Source organism: Dasypus novemcinctus, unplaced genomic scaffold (genome assembly GCF_030445035.2).
Source record: "Dasypus novemcinctus isolate mDasNov1 unplaced genomic scaffold, mDasNov1.1.hap2 scaffold_315, whole genome shotgun sequence".
Lineage (NCBI taxonomy): Eukaryota > Metazoa > Chordata > Mammalia > Cingulata > Dasypodidae > Dasypus > Dasypus novemcinctus.
Genome location: NW_026688279.1, coordinates 45,134 through 54,360, shown reverse-complemented (window position 1 = coordinate 54,360; position 9,227 = coordinate 45,134). Strand labels below are relative to the sequence as shown.

Genomic DNA, 9,227 nt, shown 5'->3' with positions numbered 1-9,227 from the left:
CACTTGAAGTCCTTTCGTTTTTAATAGTAGCCAGTCTAATGGGTATAAGATGGTATCTCACTATAGATTTGATTTGCATTTCCCTTCTAATTATTGATGTTGAGCATCTTTTCATGTGCTTTTTAGCCATTTGTATTTCTTCTTTGGAGAAATGTCTGTTCAAATCTCGTGCCCATTTTTTAAAATGGGTTGTTTGTCTCCTTATTTTGAGATCAAGGATTCCTTTCCATATGCTGGATATTAGGCTCCCTCAGGTATCTGGTTACCAAATATTTCCTTGCATTAGGGAGGCTGCCTTGTCACTTTCTTGAGAAACTTCTTTGAGGTACAAAAGGTTTTAATTTTGAGGAGGTCCCTTTCATCTATTATTTCTTTTTCTGCTCCTGCTTTGAGTGTGAAGTTCATGAAGCCATTTCCTATCACAAGGTCCTGTAGATTCTTCCTTAGGTTATCTTACAAGGTCTTTATGGTCTTGGCATTTCTATTTAGATCTTTGATGCACCTTGTGTTGATTTTTATATCAGGTGTTCATCTCTCATTCCTATGCATATGGATATGCAGTTCTCCAAGGCTCATTTGTTGCAGAGGCCGTTCTCTCCCAGTTGATTGGGCTTGGTGCCCTGTCGAATATCAGGTGACTCTATACGTCAGGATCTATATCCCGACTCTCAGTCCAGTTCCATTGGTTAGTATGTCTGTCCTTGTGACAGTATAATGCAGTTTTGACCACTGTAGGTTTGTAGTATGATTTAACGTCAGGTAGTGCCCTTCCTTGATTTCATTTTCCTTTTTCAATATGTCTGTGACTGTTCAGGGTACCTTGCCCTTCCAAATACATTTCACAGGGAGTATTTCCAAATCAGTAAAAAATGCTGTGTTTATTTTTATTAGGATTGCATTCACCCTGTAGATTATTTCGGGCAGTTTAGACACCTTAATGACGTTTATTCTAGCTATTGATGGACAGGGAATATTTTTCCATTTGTTTACGTCTTCTTTGATTAAAGTGTTGTGTAGATTTCTGTGTTTGTCATTTACATCTTTATTTAAATGTATTCCTAAGTATGTGATGTTTTTATATTATTATTACAAATGACGGTTTATTTCTTGATTTCCTCCTTCTATTGGTCATTATTGGTGTAGGTGTTTGGTTTTTGCACAGGTGTCCGGGGATCAAGCCGGGTAGTAGATGATTGGGTGCCTGTGGCTGTCCGTCAAGGGTAGGACAGGCCCCCGTAGGGGCGTGGCGTCCCGGAGCGGGGCGGGAGCTCATTGGCTCAAGCGCTGGCGCCGACGCAGACGCTCCGCCCCTCAAGCCCCGCCCCGTCCCGGGCCGGAGGCCCCTAGAAGAGCTGGCGGCGTGTGGGGCGCACGAGGCCCTGCTGGGTGTTCCGGGGGCGCCGCCCGGGAGCCCGAGGGCGGGGGAGCGTGTGGTCGGCGGGCGTGGGGGCTGCGGGAGCGCTCGGCCCTTGCCCAGGGACCCCGCCCGGGTAGCGGTAAGTTTGGGACGGAGTTGGCATCGGGGCGGGACAGGCGGGCGGGGACCCCCCGGGGCGCGGAGAAGGGGGCGAGGAGCTCCCCGCTGGCGGCGTCGGGGGCGCGGGTCCCGGGAAGTCGTGCGGGGCCCCGGTCCTGCGCGCCCTCAGGGCCTGGTGGGGCCCGGGCGGCGCCTGGCGGGGGCGCTGCTTCCGGGGCGGCGCGGGGCCGGGGGCGGGGGTGCAGTCGAGGGGGCGCGGGGTGCAGTCGGGGTGGGGCGTGGTGCACTCGGGGGGTGGTGCAGGTTGCAGTCGGCGGGGGGCGCAGGGTGCGGGGGGGGGGGGGGGCGCAGGTTGCTGTCGGGGTCCTGGCCCGGCGGGACTGTGGTGCCGGGCCCGTGGCACAGTAAGGTCCCGGGGGGTTCACGGGAAGGGTGGCCCGCCCTCACCCCCGCCCCTCCTGCGCCCCCCATGGTCCTGAACACCCCCACGGTACCCCGTGTCCCCCCCAGGGCCCCTCTGGCCCCTGAATGTTGCCCCCAGGGTTCCTCCAGTCCCACAGCGCTTCCTCCTCCCACTTAGTCCCCCCTTTTCCTCACAGTCCCCCTTCCTGCAAGGTCCTACCCCCCCCCAACGCTCCCTGTCCCCCCCACTCCCGCCTGTCCCCCCCGCACTTCCTCCCCCCCACTCTCCCTCCTAACCCCCGCTGTCCCTCTCCACACCAGGTCCCTCCTTGGCTCCCATGGTCCTTCCTGCCCTCACCCCAAAGTCCCTCTTCCCCGTCTACTGTCCCTTTCCCCCAAGACCACCCCCCCGTTGTCCCTCCCCGAACAGGCCGTGCAGCCCCCCCTTGGTCCCTGACCCTCCAAAGTCCCCTCCTTTATCCCCCCCATGAACCAGCCCCCATCCACGGTCCCTCCCCCACACAATGTTTTCTGCCCCCCCAAGGCTCCTTTCCCCCATGGCTCCTCCTGTCCCCCCACTCTCCCTCCTCCTCCCGCAGTCCCTCCTGTCCCCTCCCAGGTCCCTCTTCTTCCCCGCACAGTACCTCCTGTTTCCTGATGGTCCCTCCTGGTGCCCCACGCTCCCTCCATCCTCATGGTTACTCCCACCTCACCAAGGTCCCTCACCCTCAAGTTCTCTCCTGCCCCTTCACAGTCACTCCTGCACCCCTACCTTCCCTTCTCCCCCACAGTCCCTTCCCCCAAGGTCCCTTTAGCCCCCTCACGGCCTCTACTTCCCTCCACGAACCCTCCTGCCCCCCCACAGTATCTCCTCCCCCGCCAAGGTTCCTCCTGTCCCCCCCAGGTCCCTCCTATCCCCCCATGGTCCCTCCTTCCCGCTTACTGTCCCCCCATTGTCCCTCCCCAAACAGGCCATCCTGCCCCTCCCATGAATCACCCCCACACACAGTCCATCCTCCCCACAATCCTTTCTACCCCCACATGGCTCCTCCTGCCCCCCCCTTCCTGCCTCCCCCATGGCCCCTCCTCCCCGGCCAAGGTCCCTCCTATCCCCCCCATGATCCCTCCTCCCCCGCCAAGGTCCCTCCTATCCCCCCATGGTCCCTTCTCCCCCGCCAAGGTCCCTCCTATCCCCCCATGGTCCCTCTTATTCCTCCATGGTCCCTCCTGCTCCCCCCACGCACCTCCTGGTGTGCCATTCTCCCTCCACTCCCACGGCTCCTCCCTCCTCCCCAGGGTTCTTCCCCACCCCCATGGTCCTCCTCGCCCCCGCGGTCCCTCCTACCACCTCCACACTCCCTCGTGCCCCCCACAGTATCACCTCCCCTCGCGGTCCCTGCCTCTGCCTCCCCACAGTTCCTCCCCCACATGGTCCCTCATCCCCCCCACGGTCCCTCCTGCCCTTCCACAGTTCCTCCTCCTCTCCTACGGTCCCTCCTCCCCGTGATTGTCCCCCCACCCACTGTGTCCCCCCCAAAGTCCATCCTCCTCCATGTTCCCTCCTTCCCATGATCCTCCCCAACCCCGGTCCCCCCACATGGTCCCTCCTGTCCCCCCACCGTCTTCCCTTCCTCCAACTTTCCTTCCAGCACTCCCACGGTCCTCCTGTCACCCCACAGTTCCTCCTGTCCTCCCAAAGTCCCTCTTTCTCTCTCCCCCCATGATTCCCCACCCTCAGTGTCCCCTCAAAGTTTGTCCTCCTCATTGGTCCCTCCCGCCTATGGTCTTCCCTGCCCATGGTCCCCTCCAAGGTCCTTTCTCCCCCCACTGTCCCAGCTGCCCACCCCCACATTCCCTCCTTCCCCCTCAGTCCCTCCTGCCTCCCCTTGGTCTCTCCTGCCCCCCACAGCCCTTCCTGCCCCCCATGATCCCTCCTGCACCCCTGTGGTCCCCCCTCCCCTCCATGGTCCCTTCTCCCTCTCCACAGTCCCCCCTCCCTCCCTGCACTGCCCAGGGTCCCCCATGGTCCACCCCTTGGCCCTGCCCTGCACCCTCCTGGCCCTCCCAGGTCCCTGGGTGCTTCCCCTTTCAGCGCCCCCTTGCCAAGGCCCTACACTTCAGATGGCCCCTGGAGCCAGGCGGAGGCTGCTTCTCCCTCTTCTCCTCCCACCTGGAAAGGCCAGGCTCAGGGACTGGCCTGCAGCAGTGGCTCTTCCAGGGGTCACTGCTGAGGGGGAATTGGGGGCTCCTGGGGAAGGGCTCCTGGGAGGCCCAGGGGGAGCGTGACTGACCCCCGGTGTGTGCCTGCAGGGAGCACAGTGAGTGGGGCCCTCGCGGGAGGGGCCTCTGGGTGCAGGTTTGTGCCCGGCCTGGGAGCTTTGCAGGGACCACCACAGTTTGCGTCTAAAAGTGTGTGTCTGGCCCCAGAGGTCTGCAGGTGCGGCTCCTCCTGCTCTCAGGCATTTGCGTTCTTGGGGTCACAGCCCTGGTGAGTCACTTGAGCCTTTCCTTGTCTGTGTGTCCTGTTTCATTCCTTTCTGCTTTCTGGGATTCCACAGGGCAGGTGAGGGCTGGGTTCTAGGGCCCCCACCACTGTGTCCCCTCCTGGCTGTGGCTGCACTGTAGGCCCAGGACAGCCTCAGCCTTGGCTTCCCTCAGAGCTCCCCCTGGTCCCAGGACACTCTTTCCTTTTGGTGGTGGTGACAGGTTTTCTTAGAAGTGTGGTTTCCTGGAGTAACGCTGGGTGGAAATGGTTGGAGAGCTCTTGCTCAGGTGATAGCTTGCTAGGGCCGGAGGAGGGCAGCTGGCCGGTGGGGGCCACTGAGTTTGGGTGCCTGCTAGGACCCTCTGCACAGCCTGGGAAAGGGCGCCTGCTGGCCAGGCCGCCTGCCCGAGGCTGCTGACGGTCCCAGGGGTGTGCTGAGCATTTCCAGGAGCTCCAGGAGCCTCTCCTTGGCAGGGGGGTGACCTGGGTGTCTTGGGGACACCACTGTCGCCTGCTTTGTCTACCAGGAGCAGTCACCCAGCTGGCCTTAAAGGAGCCTGGCTGCAGAGGACGCCTCTGTGCTTACTGTTCTCGGCCTCTTAGAAGAGTTGGTCCCGTTGTAGGGAAGCAGCTCAGGGCTGTGGAGCCGCTGCTCTCACTCAGGACAGATGGCTGGACCTTCTCAGCCCACCCCCTTCTCTTGTCCCCTGCACTTCCCCCTGCACTTCTGAAGGTGGTTTTCACAGGGTTGCCTCCTGGAAGGGGAGCCAGGCAGGGCTGCTGGGGCCCTGTCACTTCCATGCAGATGACCACGCTGTTCTCCTAGTGCCCTGTCGCTCAGCAGATGCTAAGTGTGACGAGGAAGAATACAGTGCTACTCTCAGTGGTTTTATAAGAAAACCGTAGCAATGAAATCTTTAGATGAGGATTAGCAGTCCTTTTTGTTTTTTTTTAACAAATTAATTTTATTGATACATGTATGTTTTAACAATTCAGTTTTATTGATATTAAGAAAGCATACAAGTCATTCAAAGTGTACAATGCATGGTATTTAGTATAATTACATGGATGTGCATTCATTACCTTGGTCATCATTAGAATATTTTCATTATTTCAATAATAAGAAAAATAAACTAATGAGAAAATTCTTCACACCCTCTGTTTGCCTGCTGGATATAACTTCCCTTTCTGGCAGCTCCAGCACAATTATTGATGTATTAAGCAGTTTTATTGAGATATATTCACAACGATATGAACTGTCCAAAGCGTGCCATCACTGGCTTTTAGTATAATCACAGTGTGGTGCATTCATCGTTATAAAAATTTTTAGAATCTTTTTCAGTACTTTAAAAGGAAAATCTCAAGCCCCTTAGCAGTCATTCCCCAGCCCTATATAACCACTAACCTAACTTCATCTTTATAAACTGATTTACATTTTATATCAGTGGAATCATGCAGTATGTAGTACTTAGAGTCAGGTTTCTTTCCCTTAACATAAGGGATATATTAATATTTTGTAGTGTTAACGTACATTTGTTCAATTTCAAAAATTACACTGATATATGCAGTTTTATCCATATTCATATTTCACACGTGATCTTTCCTATGCTAAAAAAGAACCTTTTGGTTACTCTATCTCTTTTGTTACCTCTGTTTCTTGAGCAACAGATCACATTTTAAAGTCTCCAAACTCAACTCTTCGGTGTAACCTCATCTATTTTCTTTTTCTTTTGTGCATTTAATAATTGAATATGTAAACAATTTAAAGAAAAGAAAACACTTGAATAAAAACAATACAATTATAAATTGAATATATTGGGTATCTGATAAGTTTTTTCCAATCCTACATTATATTACACGATACGTTTGGTTCATAGTCAACACAACCATATAGTATTTGATCTTTTGTGTCTGGCTTGCTTCCCTCAGCATAATGTCCCCTAGATTCAGCCATGGTGTCATGCGCTTTATGACTTCATTTCTTCTTACTGCTGCATAATGTTCCTTCATGTGAATACACCGCAGTACGTTTATCGATTCATCAACGGATGGACACCCGGGGTGTTCCCAACTTCCGGCAATAGCGAATGATACTGCTTTGAACATGGGTGTGCTGATGTCCGTTTGTGTCCCTGCTATCAGGGCTGTATACCCAGTAGTGATGTTGCAGTGTCATGTGGCAAGTTTATCTTTAACTGCTTTAGTAACTGCCAAACAGTCCTCCACAGGAGCTGTACCACTCTGCTTTCCCACCCACGGTGAGTTAGCGTTCCTGTGTCTCCACGTCCTCTCCAGCACTGTGGTTCTCTGTCTGTGGCAGGATCACTGGAGTGGGATGTCAGGGACGGGATAACGTGGGAGGAAGCCCACCTCGCGTCCATATAAGGCCCATAAATGTACGTTCGTGGGGCATCGCCTCGGTGGATGGAGGTTCAGACGGTAACTGAAGGAATGTCAAATTGCCATCCTGGGGAGCTCTGCCATGTTCTCTAAGACGTCAGCAAGAATCCCCCTAGAGTACAGGGACAATGACTAGTGGAGGAAGATGGTCTCCTGATGGACACTTGATATTGATGACTGTGTGTGCTTATGAACCTTCACACTCGAAATTGAAACTTAGCCTTCTGTTACAGGGTGCCTAAGAGTTGCCTCCTGGGAGCCTCCTCGTTCCTCACGTGCGGCCTCTCTCTAAGCCAAACTCAGCCTATAAATACATTGTCTGTCCCCCAGTGTGGGATATGACTCCAGGGTATGAGACTCCCTGGCACCGAGGGATTACTACCAAGTACCAACTAGCAATGCCACTGGAAAAAGACCTCGACCAAAATGAGGAAAAGATAAAAGAGAAATCAGTTGAGGTGCTAAGAGTCTGCAAAGGGAGGTGAGCCCAGAGGTTATCCCAGGGTTGATGCTTATGCATGTCTCAGCAGGGTCTCTCACGCCAAAGTCGATGCTACCCCAGAGAGCTGGTGTCCTGAGTGTTCTGAAACATCCAGGCGCTGGAGCCAGGCAGACAGCTCAGGAGTTTGGTGCCCTGCCAGTGGTCCCTACTTTGGAATTTATGGTCCCGCCAAGTGCACTGACTTGGGCCCAGTTGTTTCCCCACACGTGGCTCTTCTGTCCTTCTATTTATGTCTGTAATTAGCACTGAAGTTAGTCCTGTAGAGGCCTGCGTGTCCTCCAGGTAGGTTGTAGACAGGCCTTGGTGGGCTGCTTCCAAGGGCAGCGTGGTGGGGAGGTGCCTGAGATTAGATAGGTAGAGGTGCAGGTCTGTTTATGGATGCACCGCCTTTTGTTATCCATGCTCCAGCTCATAGACGTGTGTGTTTTTTTTCCTCCAGTTTTGGCTGCCGTACAGTTGCTCTAGGAATCATTGCACGGATACAGTTTCGTTTGTTTAGGAAAGACTTTTTGGAGTGGAGTCAGGATGAATTACGGTAAGTTCACATTTTTAAGAAACTGACAAAATGTTTCCCAAAGTGGCAGCACCGTTTTGCATTCTCACCGGAAATGTGTGAGGATTCCAGTTTTTCCACATTTTCTTTAACGGTTGGTATTACGTCTCTTGATTTTAGCCATTTTATTATCTATAGCAGATTTTAGCATGTATTTCCCTAGTGATGAAAAGGATCATACGTTTCTCCTTTGGTAAATGTGTATCCTCGTATTTCTCCCATTTTTAAGTGCTGTTTGCCTTTGTTTTAAAGAAGCATACAGTTCATCCACAGTGCACAATCGGTGGTGTTTGGCACAATCACAAAGTCATGAGTTGATCCCCTCAGTCATCATTAGAGCATTTTCGTTAGTTCAATAATAATAATAAATGAAAAAAACAACTAGTAAAATACATCACCTCTTGATCTCTCTGTGCTTCCCCTGCTGTCCGCAGATCCCATTTCTAGGTATTTTTGCACAAATACTTTTTTTCCCTCTATACGTTGATTTATAGTGACATCTTACGTAGATGGAATCATACGTTATGTTACACAGTGCAATTAGGTGAGAGTAGTGCAAGCCTCCTGTATTTGTCCCGTTGTGTTTGGCTTGCTTCACTCAGCATCCCGTCCTCCAGTTCATCCATGTTGTCATCGGGTTCACGACTTGACTTCTTCACACCCCGGCACGATGTTCCTCCGTGTGAATACAGCACAGTGTGTTTATCCAGTCACCGGCTGATGGACACCCGGGCTGTTTCCGGCTTCTGGCAGTTGGGATAACGGCCCTCTGAAGGTAGGTGTGCAGGTGTCTGACATGTCAGTGCTCTCAGTTCTCCTGGGAATATGCCCAGTAGTGCTGTTGCAGGGTCCCGTGGCAAGTCTATATTCAGCTTCTTTAGGAACTGCCTGACAGTCCTCCACCGTGGCTGTGGCCTTCTGCATTCCCACCAACAGTGAATAAGTGTTCCTGTCTTTCCTCATCCTCTCCAACACTTGCACTTCTCTGACTTTTTCATAGTGGCTATTCTGATAGCTGTGAAATCACATCTCATTTTGATTTGCGTTTCTCTAATCATTAATGATGTTGAATATTTTTTCATGTGTTTTTTGCCATTTGTATTTCTTCTTTGGACAAATGTCTATTCATGTCTTTTGCCCATTTTTCTATTGGGTCGTTTGTCTTTTTATTGTTGAGTTGTTACATCTCTCTCTATATCTTGTACATTAATCCCTAATTGGACATGTGGTGTCTAAGTGTTTTCTCCCATTGAATTGGCTGCCTTTTCCCCCGTTTGATAAAGTCCTGGGAGGTGCAAAAGTGTTTAATTTTCAGAAAGTCCCATTTATTTAATTTTTCTTTTGTCGTTTGTGCTTTGGGAGTAAGGTCCAAGAAACCACCACATACTACAAGGTCTTTAAGACATTT

At 52.3% G+C, this 9,227-nt stretch overlaps 1 long non-coding RNA gene across 1 annotated transcript; it reads left to right on the top strand.

Annotated features, from left to right (window-relative positions):
• The first annotated feature begins 7,018 nt into the window (after positions 1-7,018).
• Positions 7,019-8,517, top strand: LOC131277693 (uncharacterized). Its single transcript, XR_009184808.1, has 3 exons — positions 7,019-7,245; positions 7,706-7,801; positions 8,422-8,517. It is a non-coding gene; the product is annotated as an uncharacterized lncRNA (long non-coding RNA).
• The last annotated feature ends 710 nt before the right edge of the window (positions 8,518-9,227 follow it).